The sequence below is a fragment of the Hippocampus zosterae genome, chromosome 3 (genome assembly GCF_025434085.1).
Source record: "Hippocampus zosterae strain Florida chromosome 3, ASM2543408v3, whole genome shotgun sequence".
NCBI classification, from domain to species: Eukaryota; Metazoa; Chordata; class Actinopteri; order Syngnathiformes; family Syngnathidae; genus Hippocampus; species Hippocampus zosterae.
The window spans coordinates 20,319,302-20,337,448 of NC_067453.1; the positions used below are offsets into that span (position 1 = coordinate 20,319,302).

At 40.8% G+C, this 18,147-nt stretch overlaps 1 protein-coding gene across 4 annotated transcripts in view; it reads left to right on the plus strand.

Annotated features, from left to right (window-relative positions):
• Positions 1-1,598: 1,598 nt before the first annotated feature.
• The window catches only part of megf11 (multiple EGF-like-domains 11), a 90,748-nt gene continuing 74,199 nt past the window's right edge, over positions 1,599-18,147 (plus strand). For all 4 annotated transcript variants that reach the window (XM_052059909.1, XM_052059911.1, XM_052059913.1 and 1 more), the window contains exon 1: positions 1,599-1,763. The gene's annotated coding sequence lies outside the window, so the exon portion shown is untranslated. The remainder of the gene's footprint in view (positions 1,764-18,147) is intronic.

Genomic DNA, 18,147 nt, shown 5'->3' on the forward strand with positions numbered 1-18,147 from the left:
CTACTCGGCTCCTGCTTGTCAGTGAATATTGAGCTGAGATGTTGCCGTGATTGCCGTGATGTTAGGGGTCTTTGTGACCCTTTGTTCACTCTTCCCATCAGAAGCTTTCGTCTTTTGTGATGTGTCCCGAAACTAACAGTCTGTGAACCTTTTCTAAAAAGCAGATACCTGAGTAGCTTGATGGCGCTTTAATGAGGCAGCAAGGCTGGGGTGGGGATGGAAGTGGAGTGCGAGAAAAGGATATATATATATATTTTAGAGAACACAGAAAAGCGTGACTGCAAGGTGCTCAAAAGGCATCTCAGTGTGTGGAAATGTATGTGGGTGAGAGAAAGTGTGTGTGTGTGTGGGTGGGGGGGCTTTATTTCATAAACATGCAAACACCAGATACCTTTGTTGTGAAGTCACGTGCGGTGTCGTAGCTAGCTTCTGGGTTCAAACATTCATCAGAAAAAAAGTGCCTCCTGAAAAAAATCTCATTCTACCTGATCTGCTTCTTTTCTTGCCTTACCAGAGAACTGAGGTTTTCACTTTTGGAGAAAAACGCCTGCTCCCGATCATGATAATGAAACCTTTCCAGCCAATTTAGTCACTCTTCCTCCACATCATATTGACTGTTGCTGCCAGTGGTCAGTAGCGGAAGGAATGAAAATCAAGAAAATGTTATTTGATTTTTGATTTTTGTATGGTAGAACAGTCATCCTTCACATAATTTTGATTTTAATTTATTTACTCATTGTAATCGCCCAATGGGAAATTCTAATTCATGAGAGGAGATGTCGGAGTGAAAGTGTCACGCAAAACCTTTGACCTTGGGGGTTGAAGTTGGGGTTGGGTCAGTACCTTGCTCGTAGGCACATCAACAGAATAGCATCCGTTCAATGGCTAGTTTGCATATGTCCCGCACTCCGCAGTGGGAATTGAACTATAATCCCTCTCAGTTTTATTTCTGCTCTTAGTATTTCCGTTGTCACATAGTTAGGAGGGGAGAGATATTTGAATTTGTGTAGGGATTGTCGTAATTTACGACTGCCACTTGGTCATTCTGTCTTGTCTTTGCCACTTCATCCAAAGTTTCTCGATACTGTCATCTTTTTAGTTCTTGTCCGAGCACATCAAAGGAGATTGGGAAATTCATATCAGGGCTGTAATGAAGTACTTTGTGTTTTCAGACAGAAAAAAAAGAATGAACAAAAGAAAGTAGTCATTCTGTTTCAAGTCTTCTGATCTGGATCTCCAACATGGTGGAAATCAATAACTATATCTATTTCAATTGAATGTATCTTTATTTAAGTATATTAAGTATAGTATTTAAGTATAAGTTTCTGTTTTCATGTAAAAAGCCGTTAGAAAAAAAACTACCGGTACTTGTAGTACGGGCACCAGAAAACTTTATTTACGAAATTACTTCCCACCACGGTTTTTTTTTTAAGTGGAAAAAACATACGTGTTGTCGGATGAAGATAGGCGTGGCCTCATCAGCCGGTGTGACGTCACTGCAGTTTAAAGTGGGCCGCGCTTGAGCCTCAGATAAGCATCGGCGGGGGGAGAGACAAGCAGGAGAAAGAGTAGGAGAAGGAGAAGAGGAAAGAGAGAAGAGGGAAGAGAGAAGAAGTGTGCACGCCGCTGCATCCTGTGACTCAGGTCGGATCGCCAAGCATGAACTTACACTTAATCATGGAAGAGCGTGACACCGGCACCACCCGGAAATATCTCATTTATTGAGAGTGACAACTTGGCGTCCCAAGCCTGATCCACGGGGGGTGAGTTTGGATTTATGTCCTTAATAATCGAAATGTGTCCTTTTAATTGGCAGTGACGAGCAATGATGACACATCGGCGATTGTTGCTTTGGTCTGTTTGGTTGTTTTTGTTTTTCTCCGAGTTTGAAGCGCGCTGTCATTTTTTCCCTGGTGTGGCTTTTGGTGGAAGCTATCGGGCTGGTCGCTGTGATAAATTGGGCTTTCTATTTAATTGGACTGTTGGCGAGTCCATGCTATGAAAAGAGGCGTCGTGTGCCAAAAGATGAGGGGGGGAAAACGCTCGATCAGCTAGGAGAGCTTTTCAATTTACTGCCAGCTCCACGCATTGTATCGCACATCTTCCGTACGCCAGCAACGCAGTCACTTTACGTATATTCATGCAAATGGCATGTAAGTGCGTTCCAGGGTAGCTCTATCGTGAACTGAAGTGCAACCGCGTGCAATTTTCATTCTTCAATTGAATCACACGAACGCCTCATTTGCTCCCCACTTGAACAGTTAATTACTTGTCCTTCTTGTGAAATGTTTCACTTTAAATTTAATTTGTCTATTATTAATTTTCAATGAGGGCTCGAGATAAAGTTTTGTCCTTCCCAAAGGATGAGGGCGAGTGATCAATGTTCTGATTCAGAACGGAAGATCCCTTGCACGCGTACTTGCTGTTACACCCTTTGACCGCTAGATGGCAGTAGACTGCAGGCTACAGAAGCTGATTAAACTCCCATTACTCGCTTCGTCAAAGTCGCCATTGTTAAATAATGGAGATGTTACCGCTTTGTGATCAGGCCATTTAGTAAAATAACTGATTTCCCCAACCCCCCACACCACCCCATTATAGCGGAAAAAACCCCACATTGCAATATTGTGTGCACTATTCGAGCCTCATATATTCCGGTATATTTTAGCCACAGCTCTGCTTGGCTTCCCCAAAGCCATTAATCATAATTGAATTATCTTTACATGAGTGAATGTTTAGATTATATTAAAATGCATCAATGCTTGGAAAACTTAATTTTATTTCATGAAATATTTGCTTGTTTAGTTTATAAGCTCAACTGTTCTCCAATTAAAAAAAAAAAGTGTGTACATTCAAATATTTTGCCCCATCTAAAAAAAATCCCAAAGCTTTCACAGTGATGAATGTAATTATTTCATAAACAATGCTTAACTGGATGCACATTGTGCCCAACAATTATATTCCATATTGATGTTTTCACAGTAAAAAAAAAAAATCAGTGCTGTTGCAGTTTGGTGGAAATCTGCGGTGTGTGTGGACATGCTCAACAAGAAGACTAAGCTTTCATAAAGCAGACACTTCAAGGGCAAAATAAGCCGCGCAAACTTTTTGTGTTTGTGCTTTACAGTCCAGTAAAACTCATCCACTGGAAATCCTGCCTTTCATCAATATGTGAAACTAGTGCTGATGAGTGAATGTCTGAGACTAGAGAGGCTTGACATTTCACCAAGGACGCTCTGCTTTCGCTGCTCCTTGTTGTATTTTCCTATTCTCGGTGTTGATAAGGAAAAATGGAACGGATTTGTTTTAATGTGACATTTTAAGAGCCGTTGAATATAGATGAAAAACACATGGCCACAAATTTATCTATGGTCATTTGGATCTGTTCATGCGCACTATTAATTCATTAAAAATAACCACGAGTGTTCCGCTTTATTAGTCTTTTGTCTGGTGATTGTTGCAGTGTGCTGCGCAGTGTGCCTAAGGATGCGGCGTGTCCAGTTTGCAAGGGCGACTTATTTCGGAGAGCTCAGCACTCTGAACACAGTTTAATTTTTTTTTTTAAATATAAACTGACATGTGAACACCGCAACATATATTGTTATAATTCAAGGCAAACTTCAACTAGGGTTGTTTTGCGCTGTTTTGTTCTAGTCTGTCAAAAACGCCTCAAAAGCAACAGCACCGATGACCTTTATCCCGCGAATTAAGCTGTTTTTGCTCTGCCCTGACTGATAGCTCTTATTTCAGCGAAACAAAACACAGTCAACGTTTGGCAAACACCCTGGAGCCATAACAAGTGCATGAAGAGAACTTAATGAAATACATGGCGGTAGAGGGCCTGCACTTTGCTTTCCTTGTGAAAGCTGCGGCATTTAGATGTTTGTGCAGAGGAAGTGAAAAGACGGCATCAAGCTTCTCTTCTCTTCCGTACAATAGGAGGACCAGACCATGATGGATTTTTTTTTTTTAGGACAATAACAATCATTCACAGAATAAAATTCTGAGTCATGATTAATTGAAAAAAAAGTAATAAATTATATATCATATAATATAACTTTAAAAAATGTTTTTTAGTCCTCAAGGACAGGCAGAACATTTGACTGCTTCTGGCTGCTTGAGTATTCATTTTGTTAACTTTATAACATAAAGGGGGAAAAATGGGCAAAAATCTGCCATTTTTGTATTTTTTTGTGGAGGGGGGTGGTGTCGAACGTTTGAATGTCATCTTTGTTTTCTGTTGTATTCAGAATCAAATTCACTGGACAAGTATGCAAGTTTATAAACAAAACATACTTGCATATGTTGTTTTGTTTTAAAAAAAATCTGGAAAAATATTGGTGATTTTTGCCAATTTTAAAATGGGACCTACTGGGCAATTACCTCTGTCGGACCCTAATTATCATAACTTGCATATCGATGACATTTTTTTTACTTCGACGTTTCCCAGTCTTTATGCAGCCACGGCACATTTGATAAATCTTAAACCACCAAATGGTGTCATGAAAATGTGATCAAATCATGGTGATCTTACCTCTGTTTACTTTGCAAGCTCTGTTCATGTGTGGTCGAACATGAAGCCGACACACGGTCCTGATATTTAATTGTTCATTGGTTACTGAAGTTTTTGACATTTTTAGATCAGCAAAAAGACATTTGTTTGTCAGATAGAAATCATAATATTTGGAGTTTTAAGTGGAATTGGATCCTTTCCCTGAGCACACTATTATCTCTCACGGCACGCTAATGACAAACATCAATAGAAATTCTGCCGTGACAAAGTTGATGCTCAAGTATTGTGGTTGTTGTTTGCTCTATTGCATGAGCGTGGTCCCTCACACAATAATTTTCAAAGCGCGATATGCACATCCCATGATAGTGGTATACGAATCACTGCCCAAGTACAATTCAGTTGTATTTAACTTTTTAATAAAATACATCTGTGTTTAATCTGTGCGTTTTAATTTAGTTACAGTTGCGAACTTCGATCTGCAATACATATTAATTGAAGCATTTGTGATGTGTGTTAATGTTCAAACTGTGCATAATGTTACAGTACCTTTCATTCATTTCAATACTTTTTACTTCTTCCATTTTTTTGATGATTAATTAGTCTCCTTAATTTCAGTCATTGGCTGTGGGCTCTGATTGTGACACTTTGAAAGCTAAGTCGTTTGTGAAGTGTGGTATAAAAAAATTGAGAACCACTGATCTCATCACACATTGGGTTACCAGAGAGAGTCCTAAAATATTCAGATCAGCTCAGAACACAACCGTGTGGTGCAGTACAGTTCAACCACAACCCCGCACGCATTATTAAATGCACACCCCAATCCGAAGAGAGTCCTATTAACTTTAAGACACAATATTTGCCATTTGACCGCATTATATTGTGCAAGTGGCCATAATGTTATGCCCCGTTGATGTATTTTTATGATACAGCCCACATTGCTGAGGCTTAAGAAATCTTGCCCTTGGTGAAGAAAATACAGTACATGTTGTGCACTAAAATGTTTTATTAACAGCAGTCAAAGTGCAAAATGATGATAGATTGTTCAAGTACCGCGTGACTCTGCTGAACGGCACAGGCATTGTCTGACATCAGCAATTTAAATTCAGCTTCGTTAAGCCGTCTCTCTCACAGGTCTGACCGTGTCTGCATCTGATTACGGGTGCGAGCATTTAATTAATAATTGGACACTTGCCGACGGTCGTGTTGGTCAGCCGGCACTCTGCGGAGAAACGGATTGCCTCACTCTGATATGCAAGCGAGGAAGGCAAACGGCGAAGGCAGGCCGATTTTTATTTTATTTTTTTGGAGATATCGAAGCTCTGGTGTGGCGCCATGTTAATCCAATTTTCCCAAGGTGCACCTCACCCCCTCAGGGGAAGGACGTCTGTACTGATTTTTGCTGTGCACTGACGAATGAACTCATTAGTTTCTTTCTTGTTTAAAGACATTCCTACGTCCATTTTTGTGGGAAGCCTGTGACTTTTTGCCCATGTAAGCGTCCACCTGCCATGGCTGCTCTGAAGGTTTTTCACTCTCACTTCAAGTCAAAGAAGTCACGCTACATTTATTTTCCAGCACGATGATGTCGAAATGAGCAGCAGCGAGCCTCCGTGTGCGCATTTGGGATGCGTTTGTGCTTTGTCGATTAAGGCTATCATTCACCATTAAGCCTGAGACAGCAAAAAATACTCTCTTCATCTTCATCAGGATGTCTACGGCCGGTTACCTCCTGCTTGTACATCTGCAGAGGAGATAAATAGGCTTTTATCACTAATTACAGCGGACTTGGAAAATGTAATCCAATTGAATACTTTACGCCGGGGTCTCCAAAGTCTGGGTTGCGGGGAGGCGTCAGCCGCCCAGCAGCTTGTTTTGGTTGTCCCTGCGGCATGTTCTACAAATACAATTAAATCCTGGCCGCAGGTTATTCAGGGGTAATGGCATGTTGGCGTGTTTGATCAACAAAAGGGGACAAATGTCAAAGTAATCTTTTGCACCCTTCAATTTCTCGACAATTGGCAACAATCCCCGTGTCGAACTGTTTTTTTTTTTTAAATGATGGAATCCCCGAAACGCGACAAGCACGCAGCCCATGAGTTTGATTGAGGGTCAAGCGATATTTAACCAACAAGGGAACCGCACAAATAATTTACGACGGTAATCTGTTCCAATGTTCGACTGCCATTTGTAAAACTTTAATGCACCATACATTAATTTGTTCCAATCTTAAACCAAGGTGAAGCAGGTCATTTTCGTCTAACTGTTGTCACCAAGGAACACTTAAAAAAAAATAGTTGGCTCTCCAAGTACCACTAGAATGACCACTTTTGGAATGCAGTAGTGTAGTAGGCCCAAGTGTTCATCAAAACAAGACAGGGTTTATTCCCAAAAAGTGTATTTTATATTTTTGTGCTCCATTTGAACAGGTTGGGGGAATGTTTTAATATCAATATCTTTCTCTTAGGTTCTAATATGTCGATGTGTCTCATCATATGAGAATGTCAATAACAATCGGCAAAAATGGGGAAAGAATTTGGCCATCAAACTGCCAAACTTGAAGGTTTACGTACAAGTTTCAATTTTTCACCGAATTATGCTTGTACGTACCATTATCACGAACTCCCTCTCCTACTTTGGCATTCTCGTGGCGCTAACCAAAACATTCGACACGGCTCAGTATGTTGCACTGCAAACTACAACCAAGTCAATCATGTGAAGGTGCTAACTAGTATGTGACATAGTCGATGCAAAATTAGCTTGAATTCTCTTTGCAAAGGATGAACTTTTCATCCCCTTGTATTGGATCTTATTAGATGTGCTTATAATACTGTACAGTGTAACGAAGACCCACTGACTGCTTAATGTTATTTGACAACATAAAAAGGTTAACAAGAGACCTAACGATGCCCTCAGAAGTAAGCCGGGGGAACGAAAAAAAAAAATGTCCCTGCTAAACAATGATATAATTTCCCAACATCCTACAGCGGTGAAGATTCGTCAAAGTCATAAGTTAGCGTTAGCGTCTTGCCCCTGTTCCCTTTTCATCAAACATTATTTAATGAATATTGAATAATTTATCAGGCACGCTAACAAAAGACAGAGGCTTGAAGGGTGAGGATGAACCAAAGGAGCGCGCTTGATGAAGTTATAAGGCTCTCCTGATGAAACGTGTAATTAACATGCGAAGCTGACCTGAGTGTGAACCGCTCAGGTGATCATGCCGTGTTTCGCTCCAGTAGGTGACACTGTAATTAGACTTCACATATTATATCACGGCGTGTTATAAAGTAGCGTGATGGATGGTCTTCGGTGTGACGGGCAGAAGACCAGTTCTGTTGCCGGGCCACATTTGGGCTCTGATGACTGCGTGGAATGACATCATCGCACTTTATTTCAATAAATATTGTGCTACTGTAAACAATGAACACCGTGACACAAAAACGCTAATAATATATTTTGATTGACTTGATCTGAAAGATCATTAACCCTTTCATGCACCCCTGTAACCTGATCGCATGATAAGTTGTCCACTGTAGTAATCGCTGTCCCTGAAAAGGTTAAATAAATCACACAGAAATGAGTGGTAACAAAGTTGGAAGTGTATAATTCCCATTGATATATTATGATTGAATGATGATTATATAATCCACTAAGAATGTCCGGTAAAAGCTCAATTTTCCATGGACCAGTGGTTCTTATCCTTGTTAGAGATGCCAAACCCAACAAGTTCATTTGCACATTCACCGAAACCTTCATTAGTGAAAAATAAAAATAAGATTTTTTTTAACAACAAATTCAAGACATAAAAAACCCCCACATTTATTTAAAAACTTGAAAAAAGTCAACACAATTGATTGTAGTATGAAGTAAGGAGAAAATAACTCATTCACTCCCAGCCATTTTCAAAGCATCTTTAGATTATTTTTATGTTGTCTGATCTCCACAGAACATAAGATAAGCTTGAGAATAAGCTTTTGGTATAAAAATAATAATTTATGTGCTGATATAAAATAAATCTAAATCGGATTAGCTTTATTGTCATTGTACCACAAGATGCAATCAAATGGAACAGTCACATCCCGTCAAAGAGACATACCAACAAGGGAATACAGAACTTATAGTTTGCCGGTTAGTTAGCACTTTCCACTCACTTGATTTCGCAAATAAAAAACAAAACGTAAAGAATGGGGAGTGAGGGAGAGCACAGTATTGATTTGGAACTCACCTGATAGAGGAGATTCTCCCTCAAATGTTTAGCTTCAACTCAAAAGCTGATCTCAAATCTAAAGTGACGCAATGCCGCCCGCCATCTACAGCCATCTGCCAGGAAGAAAAATGGTTTACTAACCGGAATTCCACCGACAAGCTAGGAAAGCTCTTGTTAGTAAAGTATACTGCATGCCAACGGCACCACTGCATTTTTATTTTTTATTCGTCAGACAATTAATCGGATATCGGACTTTAATTCTGCGAAATATCGGGATTGGCATCAGCATTAAAAAAAGTCGATATTGGATGGGCATGTTTAGACAAAGCTCTCTAAGTAAGATATATTACATGTCAATAGCACCAGAGCAATTTTTAAAAATCAATCACTAATATCTTGATAAACCCATACAAACGAGGCAGAGTTTTAAATAAAACTCTTGTCTTATCATGTCCAATGTCTTCATACGCAAGAGATTTCTCTGGATACGACTAAGGGAATTTCTTCCTTCCCCATCGTACATTTAGCCGCAATGCTGCATTTTACATTTTGCATGTCGCATCGTATCCGCGCATCTCGGCCGCACGCTGAGCCTCGCCTTGCCTCGCCTATTCAATCAGTGTCAGCAAGTCAACTCTGGCCCATGTCCAAACTCTATTGATGGATTTCCGTGCTATCATCGAGGCCATTTTAGCCCAATAACACAAAGCTTATGCGTGCGCATATTCAGCACCCGTCTACCTTGCGTGTGATCAATGGAGCAGCTGTCAGGACGGTGACGGGAGCATGTGTGGGAATCGCATCTGGGATTTGGATGCTGAATAACTGCCCACTCAACAGGGTGCGCCTCTTGAATAATATAGCCGTCTGTCGCATCTCCTTTGGCCCCACGCTGGCAACGCTTGTGCAGTCGCAGCAGGTCAGGGCACTCAGGACATGGCGGAGCCAGCAATAGATCATGTCTGGAAGCCGCCATGGCACGTTGGGGTGGGGTCGGTGAAGCGTCATGGGATTGACGGCAAAGATCTTTTACAAGTGAAAGGTGCGCTCCATTTTTGTCATTTCAAAATGTTATGATGCCATTCAAAGAGAGTGCAGCTCTCTTGAAGTTTTCCCACCATTTTGTAGCTCGTTCTGTGCAAAAGACAGACTGTTTCTAATATTATAACTCTCTCGCATAGCCGCACTGAACAAATATATCACCCAACCCTTTTTTTTTTGCTCCAGTTTGTCATGAGCCGAACTGAAAGAGCGAATACCTTTTCTGGGTACAAAAGAGGCCTATTTCTCTCAAATATTGTTCACAGCGCTTTCTAAATCCGCATTTATTAGCACCTCTCCTCTGCCGAGATGGATCAGACAGCGTAAGGGAAATTGGACATTTTAAGTGTTAACTTGTATCTTATAATTAGTTGTTAACTTGTTAATCACGCGTCCTGCTATCTGAAAGTGTTACTATGCAAAGTTGGCTGCTGTGCAAGGTTGTGCGTCAGACTTTAACTCATTGTTGTCAAACATACGGCCCGCGGGCTGGAACCGGCTCCCAAAGATGTTCGATTAGGCCCGGAGGATAATTCAAAAGTGAAAAAAATGACAATGGAATGAATATTTTAAATAAGGTGCAATTCATGGAGTATACGCTAGGGGACACACTGTATTAATTAGAGTAGAAGACAACATTGTTTTGATCAGAGAAGAAGACCACAGCAGCTCAGTCTTATGAAATGTTTTGTAAAAGATATGTTCATTGAATGTCAACATTTTCCGAATATTCTTGTGCTTCTTTAGAGCAAAAAAAAAAAAGGAAAGACATATTATTTTGGTTATTTATAGCAGAATATGGTATAATTTTAATGGTCCGGCCCACTTGACATCTACCGAGGACGTATGTGGCCCACAATGTGAAATGAGTTTGACACCCCTGCTTTAACCCGGCCCGAGAAGAAAAACTAATGGTGTAAGAGGGGCCGCACCCCACTGCTTGGGGGAGTCGCTCCATCACAGATCTGTAAATGGTGTTTCTCCATCATTTGCGACTGAAATCAATCTCAGCGGTTGTAAAAAGACTTTCGTTGTCAAGTTTTGAGGGCAGGCGCAATCGGCACGCACCACAAAACATTTGTTCCAATGATTACCTGTCCGACTGTGTCAATTAAAACCGTGCATTATCATTGTAAAGTCAAGAGTATTGGAACATTGTCGGAGTTAAATACTGTGAATTGTTCAGAGTATAAAAGTTAGGTTTTGATTTTAGGTCTGTCATGTCAGTGACTGGCCATGCGTGCAGTCTGAACAGGGCTGAATGGAGCTCTTATCTTTTGCTCATTTTATGAAATATATTCTGACTAAGTAGGCGTATTTTGTTCAAGTGGACTGAAGGACATTTGAAAGGTCGCAGTGGCAATATTGGACCCAGAACTTTCATGCAAATTCATCTGATTTCACTTTCATTACACCACGCTGGCTTTGTGTTCTGTTCCAATGGAGAATATTTTTAGATTTAATGACCACGCCAGGCCATTTCTCGTTCACGTATTAACCACTTTTCCCGAAAGGTTGATGCGCTACGCTAGCAGGGAAAAATAAAGAGGTATGTGCGAAATGTCGTTCGCACTTTAAGTAAAGGTCATTGCAATTGGTGATGGGCAAAAATATTGGAAGACTTTTTTGGACATCCACTTGATACATTTTTGTGTCATTTTTTTGTTTGGTGGTGTAATGTGAGATGTTTCTAATATAACATTAAAGCCTTGGCTAACGAAAAAAAAAAGGTTAGGGAACGCTGGTCAAACCCAACCCCTGAGTGGTTCATTGATTAATGTGGAATTGTGTAGTCAAACTTTTCTTTTATATTCGGGCATTTTCACAACTCCAAACAAACCTCCTTTCTGCTTTTGAGTGCTGAAGGGTTTTCATGTGCACCTAACGCACTGATGCGTACACCCACTGAGCCCCCCGCCCCACCCACCTCTTCTCTTGCTCTCTGTTTTCTTCACACACCGCTTACCCCAGCGACATTTGGCTTGAGTTTCTCACCGCCTTGCGTCTCACATCTTGGACACTGACACAAAATAAATGAAGACGCGCCGAAGACGACGACGCGGGGTTCAGAGTTTGAAGGCTGTGCGGCTGAGGTGCGAAAGCATTGGTGTATAAAATTGCCCTGACAGCCGCACTGTTGTTTCAGCATCTCATTGTGAGAGTGCGTCTAGGATATGCGCCTGTTCACTGTCACCTTGTCCTCCACCTTCTCTTTGTCATACGGCAAATGAAGGTGGTTCAATTGTTCTAATAAGCCATATGTTTTTTTTTTGTGTGTGTATGATTTTTGCCTTGGTGTCAGAAGTGCATTCTGTGCCATTTCATTTGCTTGAAATTCTCCTGGATATTTATTTATTTTTTTGCCCGAGTGGGGAAGGAGAGAGCACGGGCAACCACATACAACTAACTGCCAGTGTGATACCTGTAGTAAAATGACTCAGTAATTTATTTATTTTTTTTAGTTGCTGCTCAATCTTCCTATTCTGTCGATTTGTTTGTGTGGTTTGGGCTACGGAAGAAACTCTTGAATATCTAGACATTTTTGAAGGGAACATAGTATGCAAAAATTGACATTGTAATTACGTTGTACGAATAGTTTGGATTCTGGTGTCCCTGCCCACCCATCAAGCGTGAAATTAAACATTCAAGTAAATTTGTTGTCTGCCTATTTCTGAAAATCTGTCAGTGGCGAGACTTCCTTCACTGTGACAAAACGGCTAATTTGCATAATAACAGCCAAAAGGTTAATGAGCTAGTGGAGACTGTCGCGGCAGCTTTAAGAGTGCCTTATTGTCAGCTGCGAGTACGCGCACGTCATGCAGAGAACGGGAAGAGATGGCTTTTTTTTCCCTCAAGTCAGACTTGACTGCCAGCGTGCGGACCGGGGATTTAGGCTGGCATTGCCACTTCAGAACACCTTGTTGTCTGCCATGAGTGTGCGCATGAGTGAGCGAAGGGGAAAAACAATTCTGAAGTGACAGCCACTGTGGATAGATATTTTGAGAAAAATCTGGTGAATAACATTATCTGCTAATTCGGTTATCCCATTTTTGGGAGACAACGTATTAATTTTCTCTTTGCATAGTTTTAAACCTGCTCTATATTTGATGGCGGTGTTTATTTCTATTCATTAATAATACAGAAGTACATTTTTCACCTATCAGATAAATTAACCCCTCTGCTGCTCTCATCCATCATGTGGCTGATTCCGCATTCCCAAAGCAAATGTGAAAAGGAGGATACAGCATTTCCTTTCAAGCAATTCCTCCGCATGGTTGAGAGTTGAGCCGCATCTGCCAGAGAGCGGATGTGAAGGTGGTCGTCTCCTCACGAAGCCTTTGCTGTGAACCAAATAAAATGAATGAGGAACGGCTTCCTCCAATGGGCTGCGTCTTGTGTTGGCCTGCCCTGCAGTGAGGCAAGGTTATTCACATGAAAGATGGTGTTGAGATTAGTGAGCCCTGCCTCGCCTCGCGCCAATGTCCAGCAACACCGTGCTGTGTGATTTATGAGAGTCGTGATATCTGCGCTCGCCGCATGAATAAACCATGCGTCCAGAATTAAGCTCCTGTTAAACGACGCACAGCATTTTCCCGAGAGCCTCGAGCCTCCAGAGTCGGACTCCCTGTCAAGAAAGTTGTGCTGTTGTCTTATGGCACTTTCATTAGGCCGCTTATTGATGGCAGGCGGTGGAATCTTCTCTCGGCGACCTCCAAATTGCACATAATGAATGACTTTGAAGTTGGATTATATTAAATCGAGTAATGATTTGAAGGCTGAGTGATAGAAACTAACGTAGACGAAAAAAAAAATGGAATGTTTGGAAGCTAACCACAATGTCAGGAGCAGCCTTTGGTCTGTTTCCACCCCCGGAATGGAACAACGAATGATGGGTTTAATTGATTTTTGATTGACTGATGCTGTTTAATCTGTCAAATGGGCGGCAAAACGGAGTGCATTACTTGGATGCATCCAGCAGAGATGCTTTTGAGTCAGTCTCAAAGTATTCTAGATCTAAAGAAGAACATTTCTCGGAAGTTGAGCTACAGCCATGCAGACTTCCATTACGTCACAACTCATCTGTATTAAATCATCCTTCATTTCATTGTTTGGCTCGACCTGTGAGTTCTTCCCAGGTGTGACTTGCATATATTAAAATTAGAGCTCAAACTGATAACCAAAATCCCTGAACTCTAATCGTGTTGATGCAAGCGAACAATTTGGATTCAAATCTTCCTCTTCTAGCTTTGGAAAAGTTTCTTTTTTTTTTTTTTTGTTTAAAATGGCTTACCTTAACTAGAACCTCATATTTTGGCCAAAGGTAGAATCCTGGTCAGTTTTTGCACCTTTTGGTGCTGTCAATCATAAATCCTTGTTGTGGTGTGTTCCATGTCTTCTTCTTGTTCTTCTTCTGTTTCTTCTTTCTTGTTGCAGTTGGAAAATAATTTTGGTGCATTACCGCCACCTTCTTTCGTACGCTCTTCCTATCACTCACCAAGTATAGGGTTGTTCACCCATTAATAGGGAACATGAGCTGGGTCAACATGGCTGTGAGAAATGTTAGTTTTACCCTACTGATGCTACTTGTTGATTTTTATAAAATACATTCCCCCCCATAAATGTGACTTTCCTGCAAAGCACGTTGTTGTTTTTTTTCTTCTTCATAAGATATATATACAGTATAAATGATTATTTCTTATTTACTGATGCGTTTTATACCCCAGAGCAACTTTTAGTCCCAAAATTACGGTACCATTGTTCTGCTTATGGATACAGACCAATCCGAGAGCAATTATGTGAACGTTAATTCATTGTTGGACCTTGTCGATCAAGGACAATTACTCCAAAAGCCGTGCTTAGTATGCACTGTAAAGTTGTCATTCATCAAATGCAATCTCTTTTAACTTGCATACTAATTTTACTCGCATTCTCCACTTGAATTGGAAAAAAAACACTAATTATGTTAAGTAGAGGCAATTATAATTTTAAGATGCGGTCGTTGGATAAAGAACCAACACTATTATTTGATAAGCAAAAACGCAAAACATGCATGCCCACCAAAAAGACCGGTAAAGTGAATTTCCACGACTCATGCGCACCACTTATATACAGCTCTGTATGTAAACAGAGGTTTGACTGATTGATCATCTTCGCATTGGCCACAAACAAATCAAAACAATCGCTCATATTTTAAGACACCACTGTACTGTTGAGCTGTAAAAGTCACAGAATATCTCGTGTAATCCTCACAATGTAAAAATATTAAAAACTGACACTTTTTCCGGTACTGCATAAGAATGTTCAGTGTCATTTTACCGAACGTTGTGATCTATTTGCACGAATGCTTGTCTGCAATATTTCAATCAATTCTGGCCATGTTTTTTCTGTAATTTTCAAATTCTCCTCAGCAAAGTGACATGTGCCGTCAGTAAAAGACTAGAATTATTCCCTGCTTAAATTTCAGTCGCGATGTAGAAAATGGCAGCCGAGCCATTAAACAAGTCTTTCGATAAACAGCGTTTTTCACAGCTGGTAGCAGGAAGTCGAGCGTTCGCTTTCTAGTTGCATTGCTTTAGTTGTGACATAGCTGCGTGTCGATGCCTCCTCCCAGCCTCTAACACATCAGACTAACATGCAGGTACGCCACTGATGGGAAGCACCACAGCCTCGCTAATGAGCCCTGACTCTTAATGACATCCTTCGCCACTTCCCCCCTACCTCACATATGCACAACAGTGCTGGCTCGCCCTGGTGATCTCATTGGCCTGCCAATGACTGCCTCCTTACACTTGTAACCTTTGGATCAATCCAAATCTAGCAGCTCGGAAATCCATCAGCGGTGATTAGCAAACGGATTGAGCAGCAAGGATGAATTCTCATAAAAAATGTATGTCGACGCTCTGCTCACATTTAGACGATTGAACAAAGGATGCGATGCACACAAAAGCACCTCGCTGATCAGGAATTCTCTCTGTAGCTCCGCACAAGATTGCAACGGCGCACGATTTCTTTCTTGCTTATGTACAGGCACATTTTAAATAAACGACCAGCAGTGAGATGAACCTGGGATATTATGTGCGATCCAAAGAGAGGATGTGGCCCTCTTACTGCGGTGTGCTGAGCAGCATTCATGGAGGAGTGAAGGGGCTGGTCAGCTTGGGGACACGCCGCTTAATTGCATTGCACTTTAATAAGTCACATTCTGAAGACACCCAGCTTTAATCATGCAGATGTCTCTGCTGATAAGCAAGGTAAGAGACATAGTGGGGCTGGGGGGTGTGGCGCCACCTCATGTCAATGATTCTCTCTGCAGGCAAAAGTCCAACGGTGCATCGTCGAAACTTATCATGTGTAAGTCTTCTTGCACTTGACAATGCACGTGGCGTCACTCCATTGCGCACGGTGAACAGTTCAGTTCCGCATTGTGCGGGCTCCTGTAACTGGTTTTGTTTCCATTTAAAATCCAAATCACAAGTACAGCAAAAGGCTACTGTTATCAAAACGGAAGGTATCAAATAAAATTACATTTGCCGGCACCAAGCGACATGCAGCCTGCCTCCGCCGAGTTGTACCAGTATGTTAACTACTTATACACACAGTTTCGGCTATTCCTCTCTCGGGTAAAAACTTCAGGATGAATCTAAACATTTCTTTTAAATGCACACGCAGTGGCTGTTTTAGCCAGAATGATACCATGTGCGACACCCCAACGACCAGTGAAGTCAGTTACACAGTGACAAATACTGGACCCTGTTGATTGTGAGAGTTTAGGTGTACGGGTTGCAGCATTTTATTTTCCTGATGGTCTTTGCTTTCAGTTGAAAGTTGATGGTTCAGAAATTAACCGGATAAATCGGTGTATTTGAGTTAGTGGAGCTCCTCGCTTTGTCACCATTTCATTGTGTCGGCAGACACTAGATGTCTGTCTTTTTACTGTTACAGCAGTGTGGTCGAATATTTGCTGCTGACAAGTTGAAATGTCAAGTATTTGGACAATTTTAAATTAAAAAAGGACACCTAACTGATTTAAAACGATCAAAAATAATTTTTGATTAGTAGCCGGTTTGTTATCTGTTATTCATTGCACTTCTAGCTCAAACGCAACAACTAACTTGAAAAGAAATGGCGCAGGCTGTTTAAGCAAACTTGTCCTTGACATTTACATTTAGTCACCAAGCTGTTGCATTGACATTAGATGCAGCCATGCTAAGTTGAGGCCGAGCCAACAAAATATGGCACGAAATCTCATGGCACAATAGTTATGATTTCCGCATATCGTTGTATTTAAATATTAGTCCATCCATCTGTCATTCTATCGATCTGGTCCCCAGAGAGTTGAAATCTTTCTTGGATGAACAAAACGTCAGTCAGGTTTGAAGATGATACACAGCACAGCGTCAGCCTTTTTACAAGTTGTCAGTAGCAATTTACACTGGAGGCTGTGTGTCTCGTTTTGTTGGTTCTGACTGTAGCGTTTGATACGGTGGACCACAGTATTGTCTTGGTTCATTTGCAGGACCTGGTGAGCATTCGTGGAAGCACATTAAGAAAAGAAAATAAGATAAGGAAACCTTTATTTGTCTCACAATGGCGAAATTCCCAATCTACAGCAGTAAAATTATGAAGAGGAGAAAGTAGAAGACAAAAAGCATATAAATAGAGTGGTTTTCAGATCCTATTTGGCCGGCAGAACTTTTTGTGTCAGCATTGGTTGCCCCCCTGTTTGGTGTACCAAAGGGTTCAATTTTGGGGCCCCTGCTATTCTCATTGTATTTGGCACCTTTGGGATCAATCTCAACAAAACGTGACAAAAATGTCCTTTCACTGCCTTGTGGTTGACTGTCAGATCTGTCTAACTAGTTGGCTACCTAATAGTCTAACACAATACAGTCTTAGAAACCAACCCAGACTGTATGTGATTGCATGACTTTTCTTGCAGTTGAAATGAAATTAAAGTGTACCTGTGTTGGTGGGAAATGTGTTTTTGGTTACACTGATGGTATTAAAGCAAATTTATAATAGCTCGCAGAAACCTATTTATCGATATGCCATGACAGCGAATGCATGTTGGAGCATTGACAGTCGTCTTGGCCTTGGCAACTAACTAACTAGCGAACATCTTAAATCATCATTGTATCTTATCACCTTAAATTAAATTGGCTGGTTAATGTTATATTGTATGATATGGCATAATATATTGTACACAATAAAATCACATTTGATATGAATAGTTTAAAAAATATATTCACTTTGTATTGTATCATTATGAATTGATAATTCAATCCATTTTATTGCTGTTAAATAAAAAGCATGATTTACTCGAATGTGGTCATTTACATGAGCTAAAAAACATTCCTCTAACTGTTTCCACTAGCAGTAAAAATTT